Source organism: Lytechinus pictus, chromosome 13, assembly GCF_037042905.1.
Source record: "Lytechinus pictus isolate F3 Inbred chromosome 13, Lp3.0, whole genome shotgun sequence".
NCBI lineage: Eukaryota > Metazoa > Echinodermata > Echinoidea > Temnopleuroida > Toxopneustidae > Lytechinus > Lytechinus pictus.
Window position 1 is genome coordinate 2,945,336 of NC_087257.1, and position 12,150 is coordinate 2,957,485.

The following is a 12,150-nucleotide window of genomic DNA, read 5'->3' on the forward strand; positions in this document are numbered from 1 at the left end:
CAAAAGCGCGGGCCGTTGAAACTCCAAGATCCGAAAGTGCGCATGCTCGTAATATCGGGCTTGTTGCCTCGCTCGAGCAGGAATGCTCTTCTTGCGATGGTGCAGACGGGGTTTCTTGAATCTCGAGATTAATCGCGAAGTGGGCCGATCGGGCTAAAATCTCGAGATTGAGCAAACTCGGGATGGTGCAGCACCGCCTACTGAAGTGAATGAGATTTTCTGAGGGGGAGTCCAATTACCAGGACTCATTTGAGCATTTTCAGGGGATAATCATAAATCGCCCCCAAGTCCCTGGGTAATTTTTTCCCCCGCACAAAGCTACACACATGCACATGTATGTGCTAATAAAAGCCCGACAATACTTTTATTCAATTAAAAAAAAAGTATTTAAAAATATGTGAAACTATTTCAACAAGCTAATATTTCTTTTTTTCATGTACTACATTTATAGAAATTTAACAAGTTCATTGATCATAATTTGAATAAAGGAAAATCACTGATAGTCAAAGTCATGAAAAGTGACTTTAATAGTTAGTAAACATCAATTATACCGCACATTATCACCAGACACCGGCCATAAAATATATTTAGCATGTTTCTTCACCAAATTTGGTAAAAGTACTGGAATTAATACTTTGCCCCTGAACCTGCAACACATTGAATGTCTTTGCCAAGGGGAATTTCCTGGAAATTTCCAGTTCACCAAAATCACCTGGTATGTACATCCAAAGTGCCTTTTCTCAACTACAAAAACAGCTGTATCATCTGATAATACATCAAACTAGGCCTATGCATCTCGTAGAGCGGTGTTGGTGCAGACAGCCCTAAACTGATCTGAGGTGTGAAGATATCCTTCAAAGCTGCAAGTAAAACTTTTCAAGTAGCCATGTGTCAAACAATATTTTTCATTAGAAATATGATCAAAGTTAATTTAAATGTTGAAAATAATAAGCTGTTAACAAAATAATTTTAAAAACAATATCCCAGAAATATGTTTACACTTCTCAACAGGCAACCCCAACTTGAAACGCATATCTAGCAACTCCTTGGCCTACATAATTTTGAGCCATCATGTTTAGTTTCCACAACACAGACTGCAATTTTTTTCATCATCTGCATCAATAATAGAATCATTCTCCTGGGTTGAAACCAAAATGGTATGTAAAAAATCAATAGCCAAGTCAAGCAGAGTATTCTATTTCCTGGCTGAAATCCCAGAGCTGTTACTAACATAAAGAAGAGACTATGCCCTGATAGAAACACCAACACAAAATTAAAGAAAGAACTTAATCCTACCTCTCCTGCTTTAATCTTACATTTAACATCCATAACTCAAATACAGTCTATACTAATCCTTGAAACCAATTTTTCAAAAGAGATTAAAAGCTGAGTCTTTTGGTCATTGATTGGTCTTACAGTTAAACCATAAAACCCATTAACACAAAATACTGATCCATTTAACTGAGACAACAGTAATCAGATTATATATTAGAGCTTCTGCATTGAGCCTGTGCGTATAAAGGCCTAGGCCTGTATGTAATCATGGAGCTATAATAGCTCCATGATGTAATATTGCTAAGTTTACAATAAAGATACAAGGAAATGACATCCTATGTCGTGTATTAATCACAAATTAGATATTTATCTCTGCGTCATATTTTCTCTTATAGAATTTTATTAATGGAAGCAAATGGAGTCAATCCTATGAATAAAAGCCTGGTCAAACCCCCACAAATCACCTCTCAAAAGAAATAGAACACCTCATCAATTTTTCACGCGATCTTAATCCCAGGCATAAAGCAAATGACCCCAATGAATTGCCTCTAAAATATGATTGATAGCTGGCCTATTCAATCAAACACATAAAATATCCATCAACCACTATATAGACCTAACAAGGCTAGCATACGTACATCAAACACGCTTCACTGCACCTCCAAAAATACCGCAAGGAAAATTAGGTCAAAGAATATGAGCATTATAACTAATAGATGAACTGCTAGCGAACCGGTCTGCAGGCGCTCTTTTGTACTCACCAATAGAACGGTCCCAGTCCAAGGATCCAAACAACGGGATGATTTTGTAAATTATGGTAGACGCCAGGAGTCTATTGAATAAATCCGACTCGAGTCCAACTTTGGAAGTAACAAAAAGAAAGTCACTTATTTGCACAATGATAGGATGATTGGCTTTTCCAGTGTACATGTACAAGGTCCAAGTTCAAAAGAGGAGATTCCAGATTGGATTATGACGATGATCATATAATCCAGTAAACATTAGCGATTCCTGTGAATAAGAACAGAAACCAAATACAATGATTAGAATGTAATGAGTGCATGTTGTTCAATGTGGTTTGTTCCATAAAAGTAAATTCATGAATTGATATGATATCGTACTATTTTCAAAATGAAATAGAAAGTCCTGTTTCAGACTTTGAGTTTTTATTACTTTTTCACTTACCCACTATGTTCTTTCCTTTTTTTCCACTACTAAACAAAAGCAGTTTTACAATGATATGGTTTGATAAATATTGAAACCCACTTCAAATATTTAAAAACTTTGAAGAGAAAAATAAAGATTGCCAACGCCTTCATTGAATTCTCGATTTGAATCATTCTGTGATGCTTATCAAATCCATGTCTCTGTAAAACATTTTTTTTCAATTTGATTGCATTGCCCACTAAGCACAATCATTCAGTGGAATGTCATACAATATGATCAGTTAATAGACTTCGTAACAGAGCCATGGATTGATCATGGAACGGTTCAAATCAAGAATTCAATAAAGTCATTGCAATTTTTATATTTTTCAGGGCTTTTTTTTAAATTAAATTCTTAAAAATCGAAACCCACTTCAAACTTTTCAAAAATTTGAAGAAAAAATATAAAGAATGCAATGACTTCATTTAATTCTTGATTGTAGGTCCACAATCCAAACTTACAGAGCAAATGAACAATAACTTTTGTCAATTTATTTTCTGATTTTTTCATCTGAACCCAACGACAAGTTCAAATTTCTTGATTTTCAGCAATGTTTACAAGTCCTTGCAACTTGAGACGGTGAATTTGAACACAAGAGTGACTATACACCACCAAGCTGCTATACTGTACATGTACCAATCTGGTATCCTCATCCATACATACGCATGTTTATGGAGACTACTCAATTTACAAAACAGTTGCACCAAGAAATGCCTCTTTCACATTAGGCCTATATTGTTTTGAACGAAATAAAAATATATTGTTGAATCAACATGAATTGAAAGAAGGATCTAGCCTAATTTTTTATTTTTAATAACACCACTTTCCCACTGAGCACATTTTTATATTTAGCACAAAATGGAAAAAAAAAAGAAAGGGAGACACTACTACTCTGACACAGGGCACACTACTACTCTGTAGGTCCATGCTTCAAGGCACACTTTTCACATGATTTTGGGTAACCGCTTCCCCTCTAGTTAGCTATTAGTTAAACAACATTTACATAACATCTAAAATATAAGTAAAACTATATGGTTTATGCCAAAATGTATACAGGAAACTGGTTTATGCTTGTAGTGTAAAAATAGCCATTAAAAAAAAATCAAATAACCAGCACCCAGGGAGAAGAAAATCAGATCACCATCACGTTTGGACCCCTGTGGTCTGTAGATTGGGTCTTTGTTGCGTTCCTTTATTGGTACTAGGCTGCGTTTATCCGACCTCAAGCCAGAATCGTGATTTGAATCATGATTGGAATCATGATTCAAATCACAAACATGAATCACAATTACTACAGAATCAGGGTTTAGACGACCTTCGTTCCAACGCTGTTTCTCCTCGGATTCGGACCGATCCAGTGCGCATCACAGTGCGCAGTTTGACCCAGGAAGTATAGGTCAACGTTGGACACTTAATTGGAGGTCGGCGACGTACATGTGATGTGACAACGTGGGGCGCGCGCCTTGGCAAGAACCGGAAATAGCTCGACACAATGACGTCATATAATCATGATTCAAATCACGATATCGTTTATCCGAACATTTTCGTACGTGATTCTGCAGAAACGTCTTTCCAAACGCCCTTTTTTTCGTAGTTCATGTTTGTGATTCTAATCATGATTATATTCAATTTCGACTAAACGCAATCGTGATTTGAATCATGATTGGAATCATGATTATAGGGTAAAAAAGTGGCGGATAAACGCACCCCTAGACTGTTATTGTGAGTGTTGTATTACTGATTCAAACTACAAGTAATCTATTCTACAAGTGGTTTCCACTCAAAGGATCGTGGGCCTGTGTAGGGATGGGTGTTGGATGACTGGGGTTTTGAGAGAAGTGGGTGTGGTTGAATGGAAACAATTATGAAATAGGGGGTGTGGAGGTCTTGGTTAGGGATATCAAACAATAATATTCATAGGTCATCAATAAAATAATGAAATTCATAAGACGTAACAAATAATTATATTCACGGACCATCCATCCATATCACCTACCTAAATCAATTGCTGTTATCCTTGCTGAAAACCAGCTCACTCTTCCCAAATAATTAAGTGCCTGGTTATATCCGGCGTACATACCCCCGACTACAATACTGCACCCGACAGAGCATGAAAGCGTGTCTCCTTCTATTGTTCTGACTGGTTCTCTAAGGATTGGCTACAACCTACACAAGAAATATAATAAAAGAAAAGAATTAGACACTTACCTCACATTTTAACAAGATTATATTCCCTTACAATATAATCCCATAGAAAAAAAGGAAACAGAAACATGTACAAGTACATAGTTTGTAACTCTGGTATGTATATAATTACTATCACTTTAGAATAACTGGGAGGCAATAGTGAATGTGGAAAGGTGACCATCTCCTATACATAATTTTTTTCTTGAACTCATCTCATACTTCTTTATAAGAAGTAAAGTGTGCAGTGCATAGCAACTTTCTAAAATCCCATTCACAATTCTTCTTCAAGCTACACTGCCTGAGACAGCAATTTGGAAGACTTTGAATAACATTGGTATGGCATAATAATACTGTACATCAATTAGGTTTTTATATACACAGGAATAGTGAACAATAGGTCTCGGATATGAATAGAATTTATCATACAATGGCAAATGGGCATTAATGCAACAAAAAACAAGTCTGCTGCGCAAAGTTGCAAACCCTTCACTTGAGTAAAGGGTCTGAATTGCAGCCTACTCATGCCTTGTGTACAATCAGGGTCTGTGCCTGCAGACTAACAAAAAAGAAGCATTTACAGTGATTTGCAAATTAGGACAAACTATAAGGCTGATCTGAGAATAACCATGGAAATGAAATAACACAGATTTCTTTCAACAAACACCTACACTAAACTTATTCTGATATTTCATGTACAGGTATCACCTGCAGAATCAGTACCCAACATCTTCTTTAAGCCATCGCTATGGCAACATCTGAAGTGATGCATTCCTCTAGGGGAGTTTGCATCCATCCATGCTACTGCTGCTCTATGCATCATGCGAGCATGACAAGATATAGATGTCTCCCTACATGACAGGGATGTTATTTATGCATCTGCTTTATATATAGCAAGTAGATGTGAAGAGGAAGACAGGTACATGTAGGCCTACATTAATGAGCAGGTATACTTGATAATGCTTTTAAAGGGGGAGTAAACTGTGTGTGGTCTCCAATTGACTGTCTGTTATAAATACATAGTCTTGAAATAATACTACAGAGAATAAATTGACCTATAATTGTATTTGTATAGAGAAACTAAAATTATTCGAGAGGAAAAGTAGTAACATAATTATTGTGGTAAAATGTATTGAGTAGTTACTTAGCATGTTATCATGAGTGGGTCTATATTAATACTAGACTACACTAGCGCTATGGGTCAGGAAACGTGGCCAATATGAGTAGTTGAGGACTCGAGATGGCCCTATTGGTTCGTATCTGCTTTAAAGCATACAATATTAAAAATATGAAAGACAAGTTCCAAATAATTTTATTCATATTTGTGGTAGTTTGTTCTTAATAATATTATCACTATGAAGTTGCTTGATCCATATTGTCAAGAAATGGTCGATTTGAACATGGATGTACTAGAAGGTCCATGATATGAACAATTCCTCATCTCATCAGGATCACTATACAATCTCCAAAAGTCCAAAATGAAAACTGAAAAATAATCATTATGTCAAATACAATATTTTGACAGATTGTTAACAGTGACCAAATTTGCTGCTGTTGCTTTTGTTACAAAATCATCAATAAAATGATATTCATTTCAACATGACCATTAACTTCATTTATATCTTTTTTGTAATATTTATTGATTTTGTCTTATAGTTGTTGGGTCAACGCTCAATAAGGCTATCTGCTCTTTTTTGTTGGCCCCTCATTCTCATAAATATGTTTTTTTGTATGTTGTCACAATGTTTTACTTATGTACCTTATGTATGTTTTTCATTTTTTATTGAGAGTGTAAATAAATTGAATTGTAAATTGTAAATTGTAATTGTAAATTGTAAACTTCTATAATCTCTTGTTAATATTCATCATCAACAGTATTTCCATGTAATTGGTTTATAATTATAACCAAAGTTATACCAAACAATTTCCATAATTCACCTATTGCTTCACTGCCATGAAGTCATGTCCAAAGCCACATTCCTCTGTGGTTAGGCAAAATCACAAAATCAGCTAATAGTAGTCATTCCGCCATTCATCACTGTCAACCCTGAAATACTTCCTACCCTTTCAAATCCAAAGGCAATTTATAAAACCACTGCCATATTTGTTTTGTGTACTTTCGGCACGTCCCATTATCATTCAAATTGAATTTCAGTCATTGCAATTTCTTTCAAGGGTGACTTCACGATTAGAAGTGGTAGAAATATTGAAGTTAATGAAGGGAAACAATTGGTCATCATTCCAGTTATTAATTTTCATTGTGTTTTGAAAATGGAATGAATTAAATTCAAGGGCAATGGGATGATTATCATAATTTCATTTTGCTCTTTTATTTACTCAATGTTATGGATATCAAAGACATCTGACAAGAAGAAAATTATACAAGATACAGAGTTCAATTCACATCTTATTTTATTTTTTATTTTTACAATGATATGCACTTTTAATCAAAATTGGTTTTCATCAGATACTTTTGCTGAAAAGTATAATCTTAAGGAGTTCTTCTAAGGCTCTGTTCCCATTTCAAGAAAAAAAAATAGTGATATTCATGATTAATATTTAAGAATGATATGGTCAGATTTATAGAATGGCATTATTTTGTATGTACTTGTAATTATCAAAACATACAAGTAGGTATTTAATCATTATCATTGGTTATTTTTCATCACATAAAAAAGAGTCAACAGACAACAGATATCATAAAATTTTCAAATAAACCAAATCACAGATATCATAACCATCAGGATAATTGTTCTCTTATTTCCCATTTTGCTTTAAAGAAATAACTGTTTAAATTTTTTACACTAATATAAACAGGGTGGAATAACTGGTGATCTGTATTAATGTTGCCATGTACCTGTAGTAGCCTACATGTATATAATTAGTCTGCACACTTTATTCTAGGGTAGGATTTAGTGGCTTCTTCACTTTTAAAGTAGGCCTAACTACATGTATTTTACTCCATATAAAACATGTGGTTTTTGCAGGCTTCATCTGAACCTTTTTTTAAGATGGAAACAGGAATTACCTTGCAATTTAATTGCTATTCATACAATACTAGTAGAAATCTGGTAAAGTATCCTGGTAGTAACATACCCTATTCATCTCATTCATACTGTCAGTTCCAGGAGAAAACTTATCAATGCACTTGTCAAAATGGAGACAGGACAAGAATTATCACACCCAAAATGCAGATCTAAAATACACAAACAATCCTGGCAATCACTGAACTCATGCAAGTGATACCAATCTATTTTAAAGGTAAATGCTAGTTTTGGTAACGATATCAAAATTAGTTCGTACAGAATCCAATGAAATGACCACCAAAGTGTCTGTTTGTATAAATAAAACGCATGTGCCAAAGGATTCTGGAAGAAATCAGCAAATAAGCACAGGATTCGGGTAGAGCGTCGGGCCCGACGCTCAAAGCAATAATTATACACTGTCCCACGTGCGCTTATCTGTGTTGGGGAAGTTCAGTCTGAACATTTTTCAGCGTAGATTTCTAGATTTCACGAAGTTCAGTTTATGTAACTGTACCAGATCTAGATCCTCGATGATATACTGACAATTATATAAGCCTGGTTTTACAGACTTTCTCATGAAATCAGTGTTTACTGCAACTACTGGAATTTCTCTTTAATCTCCTTGGTGATACCCTCTTTATGGTGAATACATGCAAGAAGCATGGAGCTATGCAAGAAGTGTCACCAACACATAGTATAGTTCAACAAGAAAATGGTTTCCAGTACAGTCTAGCCAAAATGTCTAGGCCTATGTGGCAAATGTCGTTTTGTGAATGTGTAGGCCTATGAGACATCAACATGCAAATTAGATCATTATCATTATGTTAACTTTAATTTCACTTTCTGTAATGCTGTTCTCTGAACAGGTGCAAATTGTAGCAAAAATACAGAATAATTTCAGCGCAGAACAAGTGAATCATTCATCCTCTTTTAATTTTTTGAAACATTTATTTGTACAGCACTGCACATTCAGGCCTATATAGTAAACGGGATGTGAGCTTGTAAAATTAGAACAAAATAATTGTGGAGTGTAACTTGAATTACATTCAACAAATGGACAAATGGACAAATTCATCATATGTCAGTTATAATTACCTAAGATGAAGCTCAATTTGATCCATAGGTCTATAATACTTTGGAACCAAAAATCCTCATGCAATTGAAATCAATTTATTCCTCTTTAATGAAGTCCTCCAAATTGATGTCCATTTGCGGAAGGAACAAGAAAATGACTCCGACCATCACAATAGCACCGCTGCAATCATACTATCCCTCCTGTGTTCAACAATGTACTATTAGCCAGAGCTACATGAAGATAAGCACCAAAGTACAATGGCTTTCAAAACCCAAACAGCCAACCAGACGCACAGCACAATAGGACACTCCAGCGCTAGCGTGCACCACGGAGGAAGGCAAACAAGACAACGATGTGGACTCTAGCCCCGACAGATAAACGGACACAATAATACGTCAGGCTTGACTTCTTCGCCACAATCCTCTCAAACAGAAACACAATGCATTTATTGATTTGGGGGAGGTGGGTTTAGATTGAGAGGAGTTGAGATAGATTTAATATTTTTTTCCCCTTTTCTAAAAGTTGTGGAAGTACAAGTTCATCTGGGACACACAGTTCTGACCTGACGAGGAAGGGAGGGAATACCTGTATGGAGAAACAGGGCAGATGTAAGGAGAGGGGAAAATGGAAAGGTATTAATTCAATTAAAAGTTTATATCTCACTCTGTACCATAGGGGTAGCTAGCCTGGGATCGCACTGATACAAAAATACTGTTGTATTCAAAACATACATGTTGTGCCAGTATTGAGGATCATATTTCATCTTCTTTTAGCCCAAAGCCATACATGTACATAAGGACTTTCTTATTAAAAGTTGGAGAGAGATTTGGAGGTGTCAGTGTAAAACAAAAAGAGAAACATATCAATGTTATCCTGACATTAAACTAATCAAAGCAAACAAACAGCAAATTATCTTGCTTTATTTGATATATTTTCAGGCCAGGGTTGATTGATCATAGACACAATAATCAAAGCAATAAATCACAGAGATTGGTTCCAAGATCAGTCGCTAGGCTCTATATAAACACACCCTGAAAAGTCACTAAAATATACCTCAAAAGAAGAAAAAGATGATTCCTAAACAAAACAGAATGATAACATTTAAAACAACTTTGCTTTGATATTTCTACAGTAAAACTTGTACTTTTGATAGTCTTTGTAATTTCATTCAATGCTATTGATTCTGATATTAATAGTAAAGTGAATGTTTGAAGTGCTGAATAAATAAATAAATAAATAAAAATAAATAAATAAATAAAAAAATTAAATAAAAAAAAATAATAATAAAATACAATTGTAGAAGTTTGATGGAGGATCTCAGGTGTGAGAGGGGAGAAATAGGGGGATTATAGAACAAAAACACCGAGAGAAAAAACATAAATAACCTAACAAATTGTTTTTGATTGACATTCCTGAATCCGATGGATTTGGATCATCAAAATGGACAAAGATAGAATCTACATCTATAGGCCAACATCTGTCAGCTGTTTTACAGATTTTAAGCAGTATTAACCCCCCCCAAAAAAAAAAAAAAAAAAAAATATGGGTGGTCCTGCACATTCTAATGAACTGATTGTTTCAAATCATTGCATATAGACAATGGCAATATGCCAAGGAGATTGTAAGGAGCACCCCCCCCCCCTCCCCCAGTGCATTGATCAACAGCAAACAATACAATCGAAATTATGTGTAATAGCGAACGCAAATCATCAAAAATTTATTATCCTATAAAATCCAAGACCCATGTCACTTTGCATTTTGATGACCTGTTTTGATAATGAGTCTTTTAAAATATGAATTCATTCATAACTATTGCTCTGGGTGTGTGCATTTTATTGCTTGTAAAATGGAATGATTGATCTCAACTTAAATGCAACTGGCAAAAGCAGATTGATTAGCAATTAAAAAAAAAAGTCTGTAATATTTCTTAGTCATCTACTTTTCCCTTCATCATTTATCAGCATGTTTTTCAAACAACCTGTTATCTAAGGTAATGAAGAACATTATTCTGAGATTTCTTTAATGAAACTTGCAACGTTTTGTTGAAAAAGGATATGAATCATCTGGAATAAAGAGTGAAATTTCTTTAAAAATTGAGAATAAATGAATTTCTAACAGAACTCCTGTCCAACTATTTATTTTTGTTCCAACATGTCCCTACTGTATGTATTATTAGGCATGGATGTCAGAATCTTTACTCAACATTTGCTAATTTTGAGGAATAATTTCTGACAGAACTCCTACCTTTTATAAATTTGAATTCTTTATTTTTCATTCTAATATGGCCTGAATACCAGAATCTATGTTCCACATGTTTATACTCAATAGTAAAAACCAAACTGAATTATGCACATTGTAAATTTTATATGACACATGCATGCATTCATAATTTATCAAATCAAATACTTGGTATTAAATTTTTTTATCAAGATTAACATTTAAGAGAATCAACTTTCTTTCTGTCATTTGTAAAAAATACCTGCAGCCTTAAACTTAAACTTAAACTTAAAGGAATACCAAAATGAGAATGATTACCTTTAATTTACAGTAGTGATGTTTGACTCTTATCTGTCACCTATCTGTTCTGAAGGCTAATTACACTGGTTTAAACATCCAAATGTAAATAGATCAACATGGATGTTAGTCTATCAAGATGGACCATAATGGATGCATGCAGTGTAAACTTTTAAGTAAAATAATAAAATAATAAATAATATAGGATTTGTATAGTGCACGTATCCACCTTGCTAGGTGCTCAAGGCGCTCCTATATCACCCCCGCTAAGCTAGTCTACCGACTCCGGTGTGCACAGCTTTTTGAGGAATTACATGTACTTCCTGCCAGTACCCATTTACCTCACCTGGGTTGAGTGCAGCACAATGTGGGTAAATTTCTTGCTGAAGGAAAACACGCCATGGCTTGGAATCGAACCTGCGTCCCTCAGATTGAAAGACGAGAGTTGTAACCACTAGACCACGATGCCCCCATAAAGAAGTCGCATGAAAGTAAACAGCTTTCTAATACTACTAAATACAGTAGAGAAGATACAGCAAAAGTGTGACGAAAAGCATTTTTTAACTGAGTGAATAGGCAAGGTGTAGGCAAATGCAAAAGAAACAATTATTTAGGCTAAATTAAACCTCAAAATGCTGAAAAGTGTAGGCCTTCCATCAGCTGAATAAAGTGCAGCACATTCCGGAATGTGGATCAATTGCCTGCTGAAGAAAATTACACCAAGGCATGGCTGGGATTCGAACCCACGACTCTATTTCAATTCAAAGTCCAGAGACTATAAATCCACTGGTCCACTCGACGACGCTCTTTAAATCTCCCTCCCAGAAAGCTGTAAGCCATACTCCTGTAATCACTACTGTACTGTTTCAG

The 12,150-nt window shown here is 35.0% G+C and overlaps 1 long non-coding RNA gene across 1 annotated transcript; it reads right to left on the reverse strand.

Annotated features, from left to right (window-relative positions):
- Positions 1-433: 433 nt before the first annotated feature.
- Positions 434-8,984, reverse strand: LOC129274835 (uncharacterized). The gene is made up of 3 exons (XR_008585945.2): positions 8,787-8,984; positions 4,478-4,647; positions 434-2,286 (listed from the first exon to the last, which is right to left on the reverse strand). It is a non-coding gene; the product is annotated as an uncharacterized LOC129274835 (long non-coding RNA).
- Positions 8,985-12,150: the final 3,166 nt, after the last annotated feature.